General features: G+C 52.7%; 17 non-coding genes across 17 annotated transcripts; all 17 read left to right on the top strand.

Moving 5' to 3' along the window:
- The first annotated feature begins 664 nt into the window (after window positions 1-664).
- Window positions 665-855, top strand: LOC146816975 (U2 spliceosomal RNA). The gene has a single exon (XR_014964654.1). It is a non-coding gene; the product is annotated as a U2 spliceosomal RNA (small nuclear RNA).
- A 1,030-nt stretch (window positions 856-1,885) lies between these two features.
- LOC146816974 (U2 spliceosomal RNA) lies at window positions 1,886-2,076 on the top strand. The gene has a single exon (XR_014964653.1). It is a non-coding gene; the product is annotated as a U2 spliceosomal RNA (small nuclear RNA).
- A 994-nt stretch (window positions 2,077-3,070) lies between these two features.
- Window positions 3,071-3,261, top strand: LOC146816973 (U2 spliceosomal RNA). Its single transcript, XR_014964652.1, has one exon. It is a non-coding gene; the product is annotated as a U2 spliceosomal RNA (small nuclear RNA).
- Window positions 3,262-4,288: 1,027 nt separating this feature from the next.
- LOC146816972 (U2 spliceosomal RNA) lies at window positions 4,289-4,479 on the top strand. Its single transcript, XR_014964651.1, has one exon. It is a non-coding gene; the product is annotated as a U2 spliceosomal RNA (small nuclear RNA).
- A 1,030-nt stretch (window positions 4,480-5,509) lies between these two features.
- LOC146816971 (U2 spliceosomal RNA) lies at window positions 5,510-5,700 on the top strand. The gene has a single exon (XR_014964650.1). It is a non-coding gene; the product is annotated as a U2 spliceosomal RNA (small nuclear RNA).
- A 1,004-nt stretch (window positions 5,701-6,704) lies between these two features.
- On the top strand, window positions 6,705-6,895 carry LOC146816970 (U2 spliceosomal RNA). The gene has a single exon (XR_014964649.1). It is a non-coding gene; the product is annotated as a U2 spliceosomal RNA (small nuclear RNA).
- Window positions 6,896-7,881: 986 nt separating this feature from the next.
- LOC146816969 (U2 spliceosomal RNA) lies at window positions 7,882-8,072 on the top strand. The gene has a single exon (XR_014964648.1). It is a non-coding gene; the product is annotated as a U2 spliceosomal RNA (small nuclear RNA).
- Window positions 8,073-9,066: 994 nt separating this feature from the next.
- LOC146816968 (U2 spliceosomal RNA) lies at window positions 9,067-9,257 on the top strand. Its single transcript, XR_014964647.1, has one exon. It is a non-coding gene; the product is annotated as a U2 spliceosomal RNA (small nuclear RNA).
- A 994-nt stretch (window positions 9,258-10,251) lies between these two features.
- Window positions 10,252-10,442, top strand: LOC146816967 (U2 spliceosomal RNA). The gene has a single exon (XR_014964646.1). It is a non-coding gene; the product is annotated as a U2 spliceosomal RNA (small nuclear RNA).
- Window positions 10,443-11,473: 1,031 nt separating this feature from the next.
- Window positions 11,474-11,664, top strand: LOC146816966 (U2 spliceosomal RNA). The gene has a single exon (XR_014964645.1). It is a non-coding gene; the product is annotated as a U2 spliceosomal RNA (small nuclear RNA).
- Window positions 11,665-12,658: 994 nt separating this feature from the next.
- Window positions 12,659-12,849, top strand: LOC146816965 (U2 spliceosomal RNA). The gene has a single exon (XR_014964643.1). It is a non-coding gene; the product is annotated as a U2 spliceosomal RNA (small nuclear RNA).
- Window positions 12,850-13,876: 1,027 nt separating this feature from the next.
- On the top strand, window positions 13,877-14,067 carry LOC146816964 (U2 spliceosomal RNA). Its single transcript, XR_014964642.1, has one exon. It is a non-coding gene; the product is annotated as a U2 spliceosomal RNA (small nuclear RNA).
- Window positions 14,068-15,097: 1,030 nt separating this feature from the next.
- LOC146816963 (U2 spliceosomal RNA) lies at window positions 15,098-15,288 on the top strand. Its single transcript, XR_014964641.1, has one exon. It is a non-coding gene; the product is annotated as a U2 spliceosomal RNA (small nuclear RNA).
- A 1,004-nt stretch (window positions 15,289-16,292) lies between these two features.
- Window positions 16,293-16,483, top strand: LOC146816962 (U2 spliceosomal RNA). The gene has a single exon (XR_014964640.1). It is a non-coding gene; the product is annotated as a U2 spliceosomal RNA (small nuclear RNA).
- A 986-nt stretch (window positions 16,484-17,469) lies between these two features.
- LOC146816961 (U2 spliceosomal RNA) lies at window positions 17,470-17,660 on the top strand. Its single transcript, XR_014964639.1, has one exon. It is a non-coding gene; the product is annotated as a U2 spliceosomal RNA (small nuclear RNA).
- A 994-nt stretch (window positions 17,661-18,654) lies between these two features.
- LOC146816960 (U2 spliceosomal RNA) lies at window positions 18,655-18,845 on the top strand. The gene has a single exon (XR_014964637.1). It is a non-coding gene; the product is annotated as a U2 spliceosomal RNA (small nuclear RNA).
- Window positions 18,846-19,839: 994 nt separating this feature from the next.
- Window positions 19,840-20,030, top strand: LOC146816959 (U2 spliceosomal RNA). Its single transcript, XR_014964636.1, has one exon. It is a non-coding gene; the product is annotated as a U2 spliceosomal RNA (small nuclear RNA).
- Window positions 20,031-20,153: the final 123 nt, after the last annotated feature.

The following is a 20,153-nucleotide window of genomic DNA, read 5'->3' as shown; positions in this document are numbered from 1 at the left end:
GATCGAGGTAGAGACGGAAAGAGATGAGGAAAGAGAGGGAGGGAGGGAGAGAGAGAGAGAGAGAGAGAGAGAGAGAGAGAGGGGGAGGGAGGGAGGGAGGGAGGGAGGGAGGGAGGGAGGGAGGGAGGGAGAGAAGTGGACACTGCCCTTGGCTTCTCTGAGCAATGAAGGAAAATACAGAGTACTTTTCCTTCTTTGCCCGCCCCGCCCGTCCCCGAACGGCCACGAACGGCCAAGCCTTATCTATAGGCCTTTGGCTACAGGGGAGCAGTGTCCCGGGTAGGCGAGGGCGAGGCGCCGGCCACTTCCTGTCGGGGAGCTGTCCAGGGCATCCTGGCCTGATTCCCAGCATCCCCCGGCTGCCAGGCTTTCCGGCCAGCCGGCTAGAAGCAGAGGACAGGAAGGGGCGGGGCATGCAAATGCTAGAAAGAGGACAACGTGGGTATGCTAAGTGACGCCTAACGAGGCGAGAGCCGTGGAGGACTCTGGGAGCCGGGAGAAGGCCCGAGGCCAGGACCTCCTTTCTATGGGCACATGCTGAGCTCCCACTAGGAGTCAGAAAAAGAGGCGAAAGGGCCTCAAGCGACGGTGCGAGGGAAGACCCCGGTCCGGGTCAGCCAGGGAGATTGCTCCGGGAGGTGCGAATTCTGGCACCATTCTGGTTATCGCTTCTCGGCCTTTTGGCTAAGATCAAGTGTAGTATCTGTTCTTATCAGTTTAATATCTGATACGTCCTCTATCTGGGGACCATATATTAAATTGATTTTTGGAACAGGGAGATGGAATAGGAGCTTGCTCTGTCCACTCCACGCATCAACCTGGTATTGCAGTACCTCCAGGAATGGTGCACTTCCCCACCCGGGGAAAACAATGCTGTTGAAAGATAGATGAGAAAACGAAAGTAGCGCTTCACTACGAAACCCTGTAAAGTGGCGCTACTGTGTTTGCGCGCGAATAAAACCACCCTGGTCACCGCGTCTTGCTTTATTTATGTATTTATGTCATTGATGTGCCGCAAACGCGCTTTATTTATTTATTTATATATTTTTCACGTTTTCTGGAACTTTTTTTTATTTCTATTTCCTTCTCCATCCAGACGCTGCACTTTGGAAGAGAAAAATGTCAGAAGGAGACTGCTTTTCCAGCATCGGAGTTTCCTTCGTTTTTGGATCCATTTCACTGGGGAACGAATTGAGGAAGTTTTACAGCAAGTCAGTAGGATCGAGGTAGAGACGGAAAGAGATGAGGAAAGAGAGGGAGGGAGGGAGAGAGAGAGAGAGAGAGAGAGAGAGAGAGAGAGAGAGAGAGAGAGGGAGGGAGGGAGGGAGGGAGGGAGGGAGGGAGGGAGGCAGAGAAGTGGACACTGCCCTTGGCTTCTCTGAGCAATGAAGGAAAATACAGAGTCCTTTTCCTTCTTTGCCCGCCCCGCCCGTCCCCGAACGGCCACGAACGGCCAAGCCTTATCTATAGGCCTTTGGCTACAGGGGAGCAGTGTCCCGGGTAGGCGAGGGCGAGGCGCCGGCCACTTCCTGTCGGGGAGCTGTCCAGGGCATCCTGGCCTGATTCCCAGCATCCCCCGGCTGCCAGGCTTTCCGGCCAGCCGGCTAGAAGCAGAGGACAGGAAGGGGCGGGGCATGCAAATGCTAGAAAGAGGACAACGTGGGTATGCTAAGTGACGCCTAACGAGGCGAGAGCCGTGGAGGACTCTGGGAGCCGGGAGAAGGCCCGAGGCCAGGACCTCCTTTCTATGGGCACATGCTGAGCTCCCACTAGGAGTCAGAAAAAGAGGCGAAAGGGCCTCAAGCGACGGTGCGAGGGAAGACCCCGGTCCGGGTCAGCCAGGGAGATTGCTCCGGGAGGTGCGAATTCTGGCACCATTCTGGTTATCGCTTCTCGGCCTTTTGGCTAAGATCAAGTGTAGTATCTGTTCTTATCAGTTTAATATCTGATACGTCCTCTATCTGGGGACCATATATTAAATTGATTTTTGGAACAGGGAGATGGAATAGGAGCTTGCTCTGTCCACTCCACGCATCAACCTGGTATTGCAGTACCTCCAGGAATGGTGCACTTCCCCACCCGGGGAAAACAATGCTGTTGAAAGATAGATGAGAAAACGAAAGTAGCGCTTCACTACGAAACCCTGTAAAGTGGCGCTACTGTGTTTGCGCGCGAATAAAACCACCCTGGTCACCGCGTCTTGCTTTATTTATGTATTTATGTCATTGATGTGCCGCAAACGCGCTTTATTTATTTATTTATATATTTTTCACGTTTTCTGGAACTTTTTTTTATTTCTATTTCCTTCTCCATCCAGACGCTGCACTTTGGAAGAGAAAAATGTCAGAAGGAGACTGCTTTTCCAGCATCGGAGTTTCCTTCGTTTTTGGATCCATTTCACTGGGGAACGAATTGAGGAACTTTTACAGCAAGTCAGTAGGATCGAGGTAGAGACGGAAAGAGATGAGGAAAGAGAGGGACGGAGGGAGAGAGAGAGGGAGGGAGGGAGGGAGGGAGGGAGGGAGGGAGGGAGGCAGAGAAGTGGACACTGCCCTTGGCTTCTCTGAGCAATGAAGGAAAATACAGAGTCCTTTTCCTTCTTTGCCCGCCCCGCCCGTCCCCGAACGGCCACGAACGGCCAAGCCTTATCTATAGGCCTTTGGCTACAGGGGAGCAGTGTCCCGGGTAGGCGAGGGCGAGGCGCCGGCCACTTCCTGTCGGGGAGCTGTCCAGGGCATCCTGGCCTGATTCCCAGCATCCCCCGGCTGCCAGGCTTTCCGGCCAGCCGGCTAGAAGCAGAGGACAGGAAGGGGCGGGGCATGCAAATGCTAGAAAGAGGACAACGTGGGTATGCTAAGTGACGCCTAACGAGGCGAGAGCCGTGGAGGACTCTGGGAGCCGGGAGAAGGCCCGAGGCCAGGACCTCCTTTCTATGGGCACATGCTGAGCTCCCACTAGGAGTCAGAAAAAGAGGCGAAAGGGCCTCAAGCGACGGTGCGAGGGAAGACCCCGGTCCGGGTCAGCCAGGGAGATTGCTCCGGGAGGTGCGAATTCTGGCACCATTCTGGTTATCGCTTCTCGGCCTTTTGGCTAAGATCAAGTGTAGTATCTGTTCTTATCAGTTTAATATCTGATACGTCCTCTATCTGGGGACCATATATTAAATTGATTTTTGGAACAGGGAGATGGAATAGGAGCTTGCTCTGTCCACTCCACGCATCAACCTGGTATTGCAGTACCTCCAGGAATGGTGCACTTCCCCACCCGGGGAAAACAATGCTGTTGAAAGATAGATGAGAAAACGAAAGTAGCGCTTCACTACGAAACCCTGTAAAGTGGCGCTACTGTGTTTGCGCGCGAATAAAACCACCCTGGTCACCGCGTCTTGCTTTATTTATGTATTTATGTCATTGATGTGCCGCAAACGCGCTTTATTTATTTATTTATATATTTTTCACGTTTTCTGGAACTTTTTTTTATTTCTATTTCCTTCTCCATCCAGACGCTGCACTTTGGAAGAGAAAAATGTCAGAAGGAGACTGCTTTTCCAGCATCGGAGTTTCCTTCGTTTTTGGATCCATTTCACTGGGGAACGAATTGAGGAAGTTTTACAGCAAGTCAGTAGGATCGAGGTAGAGACGGAAAGAGATGAGGAAAGAGAGGGAGGGAGGGAGAGAGAGAGAGAGAGAGAGAGAGAGAGAGAGAGGGGGAGGGAGGGAGGGAGGGAGGGAGGGAGGGAGGGAGGGAGGGAGGGAGAGAAGTGGACACTGCCCTTGGCTTCTCTGAGCAATGAAGGAAAATACAGAGTACTTTTCTTCTTTGCCCGCCCCGCCCGTCCCCGAACGGCCACGAACGGCCAAGCCTTATCTATAGGCCTTTGGCTACAGGGGAGCAGTGTCCCGGGTAGGCGAGGGCGAGGCGCCGGCCACTTCCTGTCGGGGAGCTGTCCAGGGCATCCTGGCCTGATTCCCAGCATCCCCCGGCTGCCAGGCTTTCCGGCCAGCCGGCTAGAAGCAGAGGACAGGAAGGGGCGGGGCATGCAAATGCTAGAAAGAGGACAACGTGGGTATGCTAAGTGACGCCTAACGAGGCGAGAGCCGTGGAGGACTCTGGGAGCCGGGAGAAGGCCCGAGGCCAGGACCTCCTTTCTATGGGCACATGCTGAGCTCCCACTAGGAGTCAGAAAAAGAGGCGAAAGGGCCTCAAGCGACGGTGCGAGGGAAGACCCCGGTCCGGGTCAGCCAGGGAGATTGCTCCGGGAGGTGCGAATTCTGGCACCATTCTGGTTATCGCTTCTCGGCCTTTTGGCTAAGATCAAGTGTAGTATCTGTTCTTATCAGTTTAATATCTGATACGTCCTCTATCTGGGGACCATATATTAAATTGATTTTTGGAACAGGGAGATGGAATAGGAGCTTGCTCTGTCCACTCCACGCATCAACCTGGTATTGCAGTACCTCCAGGAATGGTGCACTTCCCCACCCGGGGAAAACAATGCTGTTGAAAGATAGATGAGAAAACGAAAGTAGCGCTTCACTACGAAACCCTGTAAAGTGGCGCTACTGTGTTTGCGCGCGAATAAAACCACCCTGGTCACCGCGTCTTGCTTTATTTATGTATTTATGTCATTGATGTGCCGCAAACGCGCTTTATTTATTTATTTATATATTTTTCACGTTTTCTGGAACTTTTTTTTATTTCTATTTCCTTCTCCATCCAGACGCTGCACTTTGGAAGAGAAAAATGTCAGAAGGAGACTGCTTTTCCAGCATCGGAGTTTCCTTCGTTTTTGGATCCATTTCACTGGGGAACGAATTGAGGAAGTTTTACAGCAAGTCAGTAGGATCGAGGTAGAGACGGAAAGAGATGAGGAAAGAGAGGGAGGGAGGGAGAGAGAGAGAGAGAGAGAGAGAGAGAGAGAGAGAGAGAGAGAGAGGGAGGGAGGGAGGGAGGGAGGGAGGGAGGGAGGGAGGCAGAGAAGTGGACACTGCCCTTGGCTTCTCTGAGCAATGAAGGAAAATACAGAGTCCTTTTCCTTCTTTGCCCGCCCCGCCCGTCCCCGAACGGCCACGAACGGCCAAGCCTTATCTATAGGCCTTTGGCTACAGGGGAGCAGTGTCCCGGGTAGGCGAGGGCGAGGCGCCGGCCACTTCCTGTCGGGGAGCTGTCCAGGGCATCCTGGCCTGATTCCCAGCATCCCCCGGCTGCCAGGCTTTCCGGCCAGCCGGCTAGAAGCAGAGGACAGGAAGGGGCGGGGCATGCAAATGCTAGAAAGAGGACAACGTGGGTATGCTAAGTGACGCCTAACGAGGCGAGAGCCGTGGAGGACTCTGGGAGCCGGGAGAAGGCCCGAGGCCAGGACCTCCTTTCTATGGGCACATGCTGAGCTCCCACTAGGAGTCAGAAAAAGAGGCGAAAGGGCCTCAAGCGACGGTGCGAGGGAAGACCCCGGTCCGGGTCAGCCAGGGAGATTGCTCCGGGAGGTGCGAATTCTGGCACCATTCTGGTTATCGCTTCTCGGCCTTTTGGCTAAGATCAAGTGTAGTATCTGTTCTTATCAGTTTAATATCTGATACGTCCTCTATCTGGGGACCATATATTAAATTGATTTTTGGAACAGGGAGATGGAATAGGAGCTTGCTCTGTCCACTCCACGCATCAACCTGGTATTGCAGTACCTCCAGGAATGGTGCACTTCCCCACCCGGGGAAAACAATGCTGTTGAAAGATAGATGAGAAAACGAAAGTAGCGCTTCACTACGAAACCCTGTAAAGTGGCGCTACTGTGTTTGCGCGCGAATAAAACCACCCTGGTCACCGCGTCTTGCTTTATTTATGTATTTATGTCATTGATGTGCCGCAAACGCGCTTTATTTATTTATTTATATATTTTTCACGTTTTCTGGAACTTTTTTTTATTTCTATTTCCTTCTCCATCCAGACGCTGCACTTTGGAAGAGAAAAATGTCAGAAGGAGACTGCTTTTCCAGCATCGGAGTTTCCTTCGTTTTTGGATCCATTTCACTGGGGAACGAATTGAGGAAGTTTTACAGCAAGTCAGTAGGATCGAGGTAGAGACGGAAAGAGATGAGGAAAGAGAGGGAGGGAGGGAGAGAGAGAGAGAGAGAGAGAGAGGGAGGGAGGGAGGGAGGGAGGGAGGGAGGGAGGCAGAGAAGTGGACACTGCCCTTGGCTTCTCTGAGCAATGAAGGAAAATACAGAGTCCTTTTCCTTCTTTGCCCGCCCCGCCCGTCCCCGAACGGCCACGAACGGCCAAGCCTTATCTATAGGCCTTTGGCTACAGGGGAGCAGTGTCCCGGGTAGGCGAGGGCGAGGCGCCGGCCACTTCCTGTCGGGGAGCTGTCCAGGGCATCCTGGCCTGATTCCCAGCATCCCCCGGCTGCCAGGCTTTCCGGCCAGCCGGCTAGAAGCAGAGGACAGGAAGGGGCGGGGCATGCAAATGCTAGAAAGAGGACAACGTGGGTATGCTAAGTGACGCCTAACGAGGCGAGAGCCGTGGAGGACTCTGGGAGCCGGGAGAAGGCCCGAGGCCAGGACCTCCTTTCTATGGGCACATGCTGAGCTCCCACTAGGAGTCAGAAAAAGAGGCGAAAGGGCCTCAAGCGACGGTGCGAGGGAAGACCCCGGTCCGGGTCAGCCAGGGAGATTGCTCCGGGAGGTGCGAATTCTGGCACCATTCTGGTTATCGCTTCTCGGCCTTTTGGCTAAGATCAAGTGTAGTATCTGTTCTTATCAGTTTAATATCTGATACGTCCTCTATCTGGGGACCATATATTAAATTGATTTTTGGAACAGGGAGATGGAATAGGAGCTTGCTCTGTCCACTCCACGCATCAACCTGGTATTGCAGTACCTCCAGGAATGGTGCACTTCCCCACCCGGGGAAAACAATGCTGTTGAAAGATAGATGAGAAAACGAAAGTAGCGCTTCACTACGAAACCCTGTAAAGTGGCGCTACTGTGTTTGCGCGCGAATAAAACCACCCTGGTCACCGCGTCTTGCTTTATTTATGTATTTATGTCATTGATGTGCCGCAAACGCGCTTTATTTATTTATTTATATATTTTTCACGTTTTCTGGAACTTTTTTTTATTTCTATTTCCTTCTCCATCCAGACGCTGCACTTTGGAAGAGAAAAATGTCAGAAGGAGACTGCTTTTCCAGCATCGGAGTTTCCTTCGTTTTTGGATCCATTTCACTGGGGAACGAATTGAGGAACTTTTACAGCAAGTCAGTAGGATCGAGGTAGAGACGGAAAGAGATGAGGAAAGAGAGGGAGGGAGGGAGAGAGAGAGGGAGGGAGGGAGGGAGGGAGGGAGGGAGGCAGAGAAGTGGACACTGCCCTTGGCTTCTCTGAGCAATGAAGGAAAATACAGAGTCCTTTTCCTTCTTTGCCCGCCCCGCCCGTCCCCGAACGGCCACGAACGGCCAAGCCTTATCTATAGGCCTTTGGCTACAGGGGAGCAGTGTCCCGGGTAGGCGAGGGCGAGGCGCCGGCCACTTCCTGTCGGGGAGCTGTCCAGGGCATCCTGGCCTGATTCCCAGCATCCCCCGGCTGCCAGGCTTTCCGGCCAGCCGGCTAGAAGCAGAGGACAGGAAGGGGCGGGGCATGCAAATGCTAGAAAGAGGACAACGTGGGTATGCTAAGTGACGCCTAACGAGGCGAGAGCCGTGGAGGACTCTGGGAGCCGGGAGAAGGCCCGAGGCCAGGACCTCCTTTCTATGGGCACATGCTGAGCTCCCACTAGGAGTCAGAAAAAGAGGCGAAAGGGCCTCAAGCGACGGTGCGAGGGAAGACCCCGGTCCGGGTCAGCCAGGGAGATTGCTCCGGGAGGTGCGAATTCTGGCACCATTCTGGTTATCGCTTCTCGGCCTTTTGGCTAAGATCAAGTGTAGTATCTGTTCTTATCAGTTTAATATCTGATACGTCCTCTATCTGGGGACCATATATTAAATTGATTTTTGGAACAGGGAGATGGAATAGGAGCTTGCTCTGTCCACTCCACGCATCAACCTGGTATTGCAGTACCTCCAGGAATGGTGCACTTCCCCACCCGGGGAAAACAATGCTGTTGAAAGATAGATGAGAAAACGAAAGTAGCGCTTCACTACGAAACCCTGTAAAGTGGCGCTACTGTGTTTGCGCGCGAATAAAACCACCCTGGTCACCGCGTCTTGCTTTATTTATGTATTTATGTCATTGATGTGCCGCAAACGCGCTTTATTTATTTATTTATATATTTTTCACGTTTTCTGGAACTTTTTTTTATTTCTATTTCCTTCTCCATCCAGACGCTGCACTTTGGAAGAGAAAAATGTCAGAAGGAGACTGCTTTTCCAGCATCGGAGTTTCCTTCGTTTTTGGATCCATTTCACTGGGGAACGAATTGAGGAACTTTTACAGCAAGTCAGTAGGATCGAGGTAGAGACGGAAAGAGATGAGGAAAGAGAGGGACGGAGGGAGAGAGAGAGGGAGGGAGGGAGGGAGGGAGGGAGGGAGGGAGGGAGGCAGAGAAGTGGACACTGCCCTTGGCTTCTCTGAGCAATGAAGGAAAATACAGAGTCCTTTTCCTTCTTTGCCCGCCCCGCCCGTCCCCGAACGGCCACGAACGGCCAAGCCTTATCTATAGGCCTTTGGCTACAGGGGAGCAGTGTCCCGGGTAGGCGAGGGCGAGGCGCCGGCCACTTCCTGTCGGGGAGCTGTCCAGGGCATCCTGGCCTGATTCCCAGCATCCCCCGGCTGCCAGGCTTTCCGGCCAGCCGGCTAGAAGCAGAGGACAGGAAGGGGCGGGGCATGCAAATGCTAGAAAGAGGACAACGTGGGTATGCTAAGTGACGCCTAACGAGGCGAGAGCCGTGGAGGACTCTGGGAGCCGGGAGAAGGCCCGAGGCCAGGACCTCCTTTCTATGGGCACATGCTGAGCTCCCACTAGGAGTCAGAAAAAGAGGCGAAAGGGCCTCAAGCGACGGTGCGAGGGAAGACCCCGGTCCGGGTCAGCCAGGGAGATTGCTCCGGGAGGTGCGAATTCTGGCACCATTCTGGTTATCGCTTCTCGGCCTTTTGGCTAAGATCAAGTGTAGTATCTGTTCTTATCAGTTTAATATCTGATACGTCCTCTATCTGGGGACCATATATTAAATTGATTTTTGGAACAGGGAGATGGAATAGGAGCTTGCTCTGTCCACTCCACGCATCAACCTGGTATTGCAGTACCTCCAGGAATGGTGCACTTCCCCACCCGGGGAAAACAATGCTGTTGAAAGATAGATGAGAAAACGAAAGTAGCGCTTCACTACGAAACCCTGTAAAGTGGCGCTACTGTGTTTGCGCGCGAATAAAACCACCCTGGTCACCGCGTCTTGCTTTATTTATGTATTTATGTCATTGATGTGCCGCAAACGCGCTTTATTTATTTATTTATATATTTTTCACGTTTTCTGGAACTTTTTTTTATTTCTATTTCCTTCTCCATCCAGACGCTGCACTTTGGAAGAGAAAAATGTCAGAAGGAGACTGCTTTTCCAGCATCGGAGTTTCCTTCGTTTTTGGATCCATTTCACTGGGGAACGAATTGAGGAACTTTTACAGCAAGTCAGTAGGATCGAGGTAGAGACGGAAAGAGATGAGGAAAGAGAGGGACGGAGGGAGAGAGAGAGGGAGGGAGGGAGGGAGGGAGGGAGGGAGGGAGGGAGGCAGAGAAGTGGACACTGCCCTTGGCTTCTCTGAGCAATGAAGGAAAATACAGAGTCCTTTTCCTTCTTTGCCCGCCCCGCCCGTCCCCGAACGGCCACGAACGGCCAAGCCTTATCTATAGGCCTTTGGCTACAGGGGAGCAGTGTCCCGGGTAGGCGAGGGCGAGGCGCCGGCCACTTCCTGTCGGGGAGCTGTCCAGGGCATCCTGGCCTGATTCCCAGCATCCCCCGGCTGCCAGGCTTTCCGGCCAGCCGGCTAGAAGCAGAGGACAGGAAGGGGCGGGGCATGCAAATGCTAGAAAGAGGACAACGTGGGTATGCTAAGTGACGCCTAACGAGGCGAGAGCCGTGGAGGACTCTGGGAGCCGGGAGAAGGCCCGAGGCCAGGACCTCCTTTCTATGGGCACATGCTGAGCTCCCACTAGGAGTCAGAAAAAGAGGCGAAAGGGCCTCAAGCGACGGTGCGAGGGAAGACCCCGGTCCGGGTCAGCCAGGGAGATTGCTCCGGGAGGTGCGAATTCTGGCACCATTCTGGTTATCGCTTCTCGGCCTTTTGGCTAAGATCAAGTGTAGTATCTGTTCTTATCAGTTTAATATCTGATACGTCCTCTATCTGGGGACCATATATTAAATTGATTTTTGGAACAGGGAGATGGAATAGGAGCTTGCTCTGTCCACTCCACGCATCAACCTGGTATTGCAGTACCTCCAGGAATGGTGCACTTCCCCACCCGGGGAAAACAATGCTGTTGAAAGATAGATGAGAAAACGAAAGTAGCGCTTCACTACGAAACCCTGTAAAGTGGCGCTACTGTGTTTGCGCGCGAATAAAACCACCCTGGTCACCGCGTCTTGCTTTATTTATGTATTTATGTCATTGATGTGCCGCAAACGCGCTTTATTTATTTATTTATATATTTTTCACGTTTTCTGGAACTTTTTTTTATTTCTATTTCCTTCTCCATCCAGACGCTGCACTTTGGAAGAGAAAAATGTCAGAAGGAGACTGCTTTTCCAGCATCGGAGTTTCCTTCGTTTTTGGATCCATTTCACTGGGGAACGAATTGAGGAAGTTTTACAGCAAGTCAGTAGGATCGAGGTAGAGACGGAAAGAGATGAGGAAAGAGAGGGAGGGAGGGAGAGAGAGAGAGAGAGAGAGAGAGAGAGAGAGAGAGAGAGAGAGAGAGGAGGGAGGGAGGGAGGGAGGGAGGGAGGGAGGGAGGCAGAGAAGTGGACACTGCCCTTGGCTTCTCTGAGCAATGAAGGAAAATACAGAGTCCTTTTCCTTCTTTGCCCGCCCCGCCCGTCCCCGAACGGCCACGAACGGCCAAGCCTTATCTATAGGCCTTTGGCTACAGGGGAGCAGTGTCCCGGGTAGGCGAGGGCGAGGCGCCGGCCACTTCCTGTCGGGGAGCTGTCCAGGGCATCCTGGCCTGATTCCCAGCATCCCCCGGCTGCCAGGCTTTCCGGCCAGCCGGCTAGAAGCAGAGGACAGGAAGGGGCGGGGCATGCAAATGCTAGAAAGAGGACAACGTGGGTATGCTAAGTGACGCCTAACGAGGCGAGAGCCGTGGAGGACTCTGGGAGCCGGGAGAAGGCCCGAGGCCAGGACCTCCTTTCTATGGGCACATGCTGAGCTCCCACTAGGAGTCAGAAAAAGAGGCGAAAGGGCCTCAAGCGACGGTGCGAGGGAAGACCCCGGTCCGGGTCAGCCAGGGAGATTGCTCCGGGAGGTGCGAATTCTGGCACCATTCTGGTTATCGCTTCTCGGCCTTTTGGCTAAGATCAAGTGTAGTATCTGTTCTTATCAGTTTAATATCTGATACGTCCTCTATCTGGGGACCATATATTAAATTGATTTTTGGAACAGGGAGATGGAATAGGAGCTTGCTCTGTCCACTCCACGCATCAACCTGGTATTGCAGTACCTCCAGGAATGGTGCACTTCCCCACCCGGGGAAAACAATGCTGTTGAAAGATAGATGAGAAAACGAAAGTAGCGCTTCACTACGAAACCCTGTAAAGTGGCGCTACTGTGTTTGCGCGCGAATAAAACCACCCTGGTCACCGCGTCTTGCTTTATTTATGTATTTATGTCATTGATGTGCCGCAAACGCGCTTTATTTATTTATTTATATATTTTTCACGTTTTCTGGAACTTTTTTTTATTTCTATTTCCTTCTCCATCCAGACGCTGCACTTTGGAAGAGAAAAATGTCAGAAGGAGACTGCTTTTCCAGCATCGGAGTTTCCTTCGTTTTTGGATCCATTTCACTGGGGAACGAATTGAGGAACTTTTACAGCAAGTCAGTAGGATCGAGGTAGAGACGGAAAGAGATGAGGAAAGAGAGGGACGGAGGGAGAGAGAGAGGGAGGGAGGGAGGGAGGGAGGGAGGGAGGGAGGGAGGCAGAGAAGTGGACACTGCCCTTGGCTTCTCTGAGCAATGAAGGAAAATACAGAGTCCTTTTCCTTCTTTGCCCGCCCCGCCCGTCCCCGAACGGCCACGAACGGCCAAGCCTTATCTATAGGCCTTTGGCTACAGGGGAGCAGTGTCCCGGGTAGGCGAGGGCGAGGCGCCGGCCACTTCCTGTCGGGGAGCTGTCCAGGGCATCCTGGCCTGATTCCCAGCATCCCCCGGCTGCCAGGCTTTCCGGCCAGCCGGCTAGAAGCAGAGGACAGGAAGGGGCGGGGCATGCAAATGCTAGAAAGAGGACAACGTGGGTATGCTAAGTGACGCCTAACGAGGCGAGAGCCGTGGAGGACTCTGGGAGCCGGGAGAAGGCCCGAGGCCAGGACCTCCTTTCTATGGGCACATGCTGAGCTCCCACTAGGAGTCAGAAAAAGAGGCGAAAGGGCCTCAAGCGACGGTGCGAGGGAAGACCCCGGTCCGGGTCAGCCAGGGAGATTGCTCCGGGAGGTGCGAATTCTGGCACCATTCTGGTTATCGCTTCTCGGCCTTTTGGCTAAGATCAAGTGTAGTATCTGTTCTTATCAGTTTAATATCTGATACGTCCTCTATCTGGGGACCATATATTAAATTGATTTTTGGAACAGGGAGATGGAATAGGAGCTTGCTCTGTCCACTCCACGCATCAACCTGGTATTGCAGTACCTCCAGGAATGGTGCACTTCCCCACCCGGGGAAAACAATGCTGTTGAAAGATAGATGAGAAAACGAAAGTAGCGCTTCACTACGAAACCCTGTAAAGTGGCGCTACTGTGTTTGCGCGCGAATAAAACCACCCTGGTCACCGCGTCTTGCTTTATTTATGTATTTATGTCATTGATGTGCCGCAAACGCGCTTTATTTATTTATTTATATATTTTTCACGTTTTCTGGAACTTTTTTTTATTTCTATTTCCTTCTCCATCCAGACGCTGCACTTTGGAAGAGAAAAATGTCAGAAGGAGACTGCTTTTCCAGCATCGGAGTTTCCTTCGTTTTTGGATCCATTTCACTGGGGAACGAATTGAGGAAGTTTTACAGCAAGTCAGTAGGATCGAGGTAGAGACGGAAAGAGATGAGGAAAGAGAGGGAGGGAGGGAGAGAGAGAGAGAGAGAGAGAGAGAGAGAGAGAGGGGGAGGGAGGGAGGGAGGGAGGGAGGGAGGGAGGGAGGGAGGGAGGGAGAGAAGTGGACACTGCCCTTGGCTTCTCTGAGCAATGAAGGAAAATACAGAGTACTTTTCTTCTTTGCCCGCCCCGCCCGTCCCCGAACGGCCACGAACGGCCAAGCCTTATCTATAGGCCTTTGGCTACAGGGGAGCAGTGTCCCGGGTAGGCGAGGGCGAGGCGCCGGCCACTTCCTGTCGGGGAGCTGTCCAGGGCATCCTGGCCTGATTCCCAGCATCCCCCGGCTGCCAGGCTTTCCGGCCAGCCGGCTAGAAGCAGAGGACAGGAAGGGGCGGGGCATGCAAATGCTAGAAAGAGGACAACGTGGGTATGCTAAGTGACGCCTAACGAGGCGAGAGCCGTGGAGGACTCTGGGAGCCGGGAGAAGGCCCGAGGCCAGGACCTCCTTTCTATGGGCACATGCTGAGCTCCCACTAGGAGTCAGAAAAAGAGGCGAAAGGGCCTCAAGCGACGGTGCGAGGGAAGACCCCGGTCCGGGTCAGCCAGGGAGATTGCTCCGGGAGGTGCGAATTCTGGCACCATTCTGGTTATCGCTTCTCGGCCTTTTGGCTAAGATCAAGTGTAGTATCTGTTCTTATCAGTTTAATATCTGATACGTCCTCTATCTGGGGACCATATATTAAATTGATTTTTGGAACAGGGAGATGGAATAGGAGCTTGCTCTGTCCACTCCACGCATCAACCTGGTATTGCAGTACCTCCAGGAATGGTGCACTTCCCCACCCGGGGAAAACAATGCTGTTGAAAGATAGATGAGAAAACGAAAGTAGCGCTTCACTACGAAACCCTGTAAAGTGGCGCTACTGTGTTTGCGCGCGAATAAAACCACCCTGGTCACCGCGTCTTGCTTTATTTATGTATTTATGTCATTGATGTGCCGCAAACGCGCTTTATTTATTTATTTATATATTTTTCACGTTTTCTGGAACTTTTTTTTATTTCTATTTCCTTCTCCATCCAGACGCTGCACTTTGGAAGAGAAAAATGTCAGAAGGAGACTGCTTTTCCAGCATCGGAGTTTCCTTCGTTTTTGGATCCATTTCACTGGGGAACGAATTGAGGAAGTTTTACAGCAAGTCAGTAGGATCGAGGTAGAGACGGAAAGAGATGAGGAAAGAGAGGGAGGGAGGGAGAGAGAGAGAGAGAGAGAGAGAGAGAGAGAGAGAGAGAGAGAGAGGGAGGGAGGGAGGGAGGGAGGGAGGGAGGGAGGGAGGCAGAGAAGTGGACACTGCCCTTGGCTTCTCTGAGCAATGAAGGAAAATACAGAGTCCTTTTCCTTCTTTGCCCGCCCCGCCCGTCCCCGAACGGCCACGAACGGCCAAGCCTTATCTATAGGCCTTTGGCTACAGGGGAGCAGTGTCCCGGGTAGGCGAGGGCGAGGCGCCGGCCACTTCCTGTCGGGGAGCTGTCCAGGGCATCCTGGCCTGATTCCCAGCATCCCCCGGCTGCCAGGCTTTCCGGCCAGCCGGCTAGAAGCAGAGGACAGGAAGGGGCGGGGCATGCAAATGCTAGAAAGAGGACAACGTGGGTATGCTAAGTGACGCCTAACGAGGCGAGAGCCGTGGAGGACTCTGGGAGCCGGGAGAAGGCCCGAGGCCAGGACCTCCTTTCTATGGGCACATGCTGAGCTCCCACTAGGAGTCAGAAAAAGAGGCGAAAGGGCCTCAAGCGACGGTGCGAGGGAAGACCCCGGTCCGGGTCAGCCAGGGAGATTGCTCCGGGAGGTGCGAATTCTGGCACCATTCTGGTTATCGCTTCTCGGCCTTTTGGCTAAGATCAAGTGTAGTATCTGTTCTTATCAGTTTAATATCTGATACGTCCTCTATCTGGGGACCATATATTAAATTGATTTTTGGAACAGGGAGATGGAATAGGAGCTTGCTCTGTCCACTCCACGCATCAACCTGGTATTGCAGTACCTCCAGGAATGGTGCACTTCCCCACCCGGGGAAAACAATGCTGTTGAAAGATAGATGAGAAAACGAAAGTAGCGCTTCACTACGAAACCCTGTAAAGTGGCGCTACTGTGTTTGCGCGCGAATAAAACCACCCTGGTCACCGCGTCTTGCTTTATTTATGTATTTATGTCATTGATGTGCCGCAAACGCGCTTTATTTATTTATTTATATATTTTTCACGTTTTCTGGAACTTTTTTTTATTTCTATTTCCTTCTCCATCCAGACGCTGCACTTTGGAAGAGAAAAATGTCAGAAGGAGACTGCTTTTCCAGCATCGGAGTTTCCTTCGTTTTTGGATCCATTTCACTGGGGAACGAATTGAGGAAGTTTTACAGCAAGTCAGTAGGATCGAGGTAGAGACGGAAAGAGATGAGGAAAGAGAGGGAGGGAGGGAGAGAGAGAGAGAGAGAGAGAGAGGGAGGGAGGGAGGGAGGGAGGGAGGGAGGGAGGCAGAGAAGTGGACACTGCCCTTGGCTTCTCTGAGCAATGAAGGAAAATACAGAGTCCTTTTCCTTCTTTGCCCGCCCCGCCCGTCCCCGAACGGCCACGAACGGCCAAGCCTTATCTATAGGCCTTTGGCTACAGGGGAGCAGTGTCCCGGGTAGGCGAGGGCGAGGCGCCGGCCACTTCCTGTCGGGGAGCTGTCCAGGGCATCCTGGCCTGATTCCCAGCATCCCCCGGCTGCCAGGCTTTCCGGCCAGCCGGCTAGAAGCAGAGGACAGGAAGGGGCGGGGCATGCAAATGCTAGAAAGAGGACAACGTGGGTATGCTAAGTGACGCCTAACGAGGCGAGAGCCGTGGAGGACTCTGGGAGCCGGGAGAAGGCCCGAGGCCAGGACCTCCTTTCTATGGGCACATGCTGAGCTCCCACTAGGAGTCAGAAAAAGAGGCGAAAGGGCCTCAAGCGACGGTGCGAGGGAAGACCCCGGTCCGGGTCAGCCAGGGAGATTGCTCCGGGAGGTGCGAATTCTGGCACCATTCTGGTTATCGCTTCTCGGCCTTTTGGCTAAGATCAAGTGTAGTATCTGTTCTTATCAGTTTAATATCTGATACGTCCTCTATCTGGGGACCATATATTAAATTGATTTTTGGAACAGGGAGATGGAATAGGAGCTTGCTCTGTCCACTCCACGCATCAACCTGGTATTGCAGTACCTCCAGGAATGGTGCACTTCCCCACCCGGGGAAAACAATGCTGTTGAAAGATAGATGAGAAAACGAAAGTAGCGCTTCACTACGAAACCCTGTAAAGTGGCGCTACTGTGTTTGCGCGCGAATAAAACCACCCTGGTCACCGCGTCTTGCTTTATTTATGTATTTATGTCATTGATGTGCCGCAAACGCGCTTTATTTATTTATTTATATATTTTTCACGTTTTCTGGAACTTTTTTTTATTTCTATTTCCTTCTCCATCCAGACGCTGCACTTTGGAAGAGAAAAATGTCAGAAGGAGACTGCTTTTCCAGCATCGGAGTTTCCTTCGTTTTTGGATCCATTTCACTGGGGAACGAATTGAGGAACTTTTACAGCAAGTCAGTAGGATCGAGGTAGAGACGGAAAGAGATGAGGAAAGAGAGGGAGGGAGGGAGAGAGAGAGGGAGGGAGGGAGGGAGGGAGGGAGGGAGGCAGAGAAGTGGACACTGCCCTTGGCTTCTCTGAGCAATGAAGGAAAATACAGAGTCCTTTTCCTTCTTTGCCCGCCCCGCCCGTCCCCGAACGGCCACGAACGGCCAAGCCTTATCTATAGGCCTTTGGCTACAGGGGAGCAGTGTCCCGGGTAGGCGAGGGCGAGGCGCCGGCCACTTCCTGTCGGGGAGCTGTCCAGGGCATCCTGGCCTGATTCCCAGCATCCCCCGGCTGCCAGGCTTTCCGGCCAGCCGGCTAGAAGCAGAGGACAGGAAGGGGCGGGGCATGCAAATGCTAGAAAGAGGACAACGTGGGTATGCTAAGTGACGCCTAACGAGGCGAGAGCCGTGGAGGACTCTGGGAGCCGGGAGAAGGCCCGAGGCCAGGACCTCCTTTCTATGGGCACATGCTGAGCTCCCACTAGGAGTCAGAAAAAGAGGCGAAAGGGCCTCAAGCGACGGTGCGAGGGAAGACCCCGGTCCGGGTCAGCCAGGGAGATTGCTCCGGGAGGTGCGAATTCTGGCACCATTCTGGTTATCGCTTCTCGGCCTTTTGGCTAAGATCAAGTGTAGTATCTGTTCTTATCAGTTTAATATCTGATACGTCCTCTATCTGGGGACCATATATTAAATTGATTTTTGGAACAGGGAGATGGAATAGGAGCTTGCTCTGTCCACTCCACGCATCAACCTGGTATTGCAGTACCTCCAGGAATGGTGCACTTCCCCACCCGGGGAAAACAATGCTGTTGAAAGATAGATGAGAAAACGAAAGTAGCGCTTCACTACGAAACCCTGTAAAGTGGCGCTACTGTGTTTGCGCGCGAATAAAACCACCCTGGTCACCGCGTCTTGCTTTATTTATGTATTTATGTCATTGATGTGCCGCAAACGCGCTTTATTTATTTATTTATATATTTTTCACGTTTTCTGGAACTTTTTTTTATTTCTATTTCCTTCTCCATCCAGACGCTGCACTTTGGAAGAGAAAAATGTCAGAAGGAGACTGCTTTTCCAGCATCGGAGTTTCCTTCGTTTTTGGATCCATTTCACTGGGGAACGAATTGAGGAACTTTTACAGCAAGTCAGTAGGATCGAGGTAGAGACGGAAAGAGATGAGGAAAGAGAGGGACGGAGGGAGAGAGAGAGGGAGGGAGGGAGGGAGGGAGGGAGGGAGGGAGGGAGGCAGAGAAGTGGACACTGCCCTTGGCTTCTCTGAGCAATGAAGGAAAATACAGAGTCCTTTTCCTTCTTTGCCCGCCCCGCCCGTCCCCGAACGGCCACGAACGGCCAAGCCTTATCTATAGGCCTTTGGCTACAGGGGAGCAGTGTCCCGGGTAGGCGAGGGCGAGGCGCCGGCCACTTCCTGTCGGGGAGCTGTCCAGGGCATCCTGGCCTGATTCCCAGCATCCCCCGGCTGCCAGGCTTTCCGGCCAGCCGGCTAGAAGCAGAGGACAGGAAGGGGCGGGGCATGCAAATGCTAGAAAGAGGACAACGTGGGTATGCTAAGTGACGCCTAACGAGGCGAGAGCCGTGGAGGACTCTGGGAGCCGGGAGAAGGCCCGAGGCCAGGACCTCCTTTCTATGGGCACATGCTGAGCTCCCACTAGGAGTCAGAAAAAGAGGCGAAAGGGCCTCAAGCGACGGTGCGAGGGAAGACCCCGGTCCGGGTCAGCCAGGGAGATTGCTCCGGGAGGTGCGAATTCTGGCACCATTCTGGTTATCGCTTCTCGGCCTTTTGGCTAAGATCAAGTGTAGTATCTGTTCTTATCAGTTTAATATCTGATACGTCCTCTATCTGGGGACCATATATTAAATTGATTTTTGGAACAGGGAGATGGAATAGGAGCTTGCTCTGTCCACTCCACGCATCAACCTGGTATTGCAGTACCTCCAGGAATGGTGCACTTCCCCACCCGGGGAAAACAATGCTGTTGAAAGATAGATGAGAAAACGAAAGTAGCGCTTCACTACGAAACCCTGTAAAGTGGCGCTACTGTGTTTGCGCGCGAATAAAACCACCCTGGTCACCGCGTCTTGCTTTATTTATGTATTTATGTCATTGATGTGCCGCAAACGCGCTTTATTTATTTATTTATATATTTTTCACGTTTTCTGGAACTTTTTTTTATTTCTATTTCCTTCTCCATCCAGACGCTGCACTTTGGAAGAGAAAAATGTCAGAAGGAGACTGCTTTTCCAGCATCGGAGTTTCCTTCGTTTTTGGATCCATTTCACTGGGGAACGAATTGAGGAACTTTTACAGCAAGTCAGTAGGATCGAGGTAGAGACGGAAAGAGATGAGGAAAGAGAGGGACGGAGGGAGAGAGAGAGGGAGGGAGGGAGGGAGGGAGGGAGGGAGGGAGGGAGGCAGAGAAGTGGACACTGCCCTTGGCTTCTCTGAGCAATGAAGGAAAATACAGAGTCCTTTTCCTTCTTTGCCCGCCCCGCCCGTCCCCGAACGGCCACGAACGGCCAAGCCTTATCTATAGGCCTTTGGCTACAGGGGAGCAGTGTCCCGGGTAGGCGAGGGCGAGGCGCCGGCCACTTCCTGTCGGGGAGCTGTCCAGGGCATCCTGGCCTGATTCCCAGCATCCCCCGGCTGCCAGGCTTTCCGGCCAGCCGGCTAGAAGCAGAGGACAGGAAGGGGCGGGGCATGCAAATGCTAGAAAGAGGACAACGTGGGTATGCTAAGTGACGCCTAACGAGGCGAGAGCCGTGGAGGACTCTGGGAGCCGGGAGAAGGCCCGAGGCCAGGACCTCCTTTCTATGGGCACATGCTGAGCTCCCACTAGGAGTCAGAAAAAGAGGCGAAAGGGCCTCAAGCGACGGTGCGAGGGAAGACCCCGGTCCGGGTCAGCCAGGGAGATTGCTCCGGGAGGTGCGAATTCTGGCACCATTCTGGTTATCGCTTCTCGGCCTTTTGGCTAAGATCAAGTGTAGTATCTGTTCTTATCAGTTTAATATCTGATACGTCCTCTATCTGGGGACCATATATTAAATTGATTTTTGGAACAGGGAGATGGAATAGGAGCTTGCTCTGTCCACTCCACGCATCAACCTGGTATTGCAGTACCTCCAGGAATGGTGCACTTCCCCACCCGGGGAAAACAATGCTGTTGAAAGATAGATGAGAAAACGAAAGTAGCGCTTCACTACGAAACCCTGTAAAGTGGCGCTACTGTGTTTGCGCGCGAATAAAACCACCCTGGTCACCGCGT

The sequence above is a fragment of the Triturus cristatus genome, chromosome 6 (genome assembly GCF_964204655.1).
Source record: "Triturus cristatus chromosome 6, aTriCri1.1, whole genome shotgun sequence".
In the NCBI taxonomy this organism is placed as follows: domain Eukaryota; kingdom Metazoa; phylum Chordata; class Amphibia; order Caudata; family Salamandridae; genus Triturus; species Triturus cristatus.
This window is presented reverse-complemented; position numbering and strand designations above follow the sequence as displayed.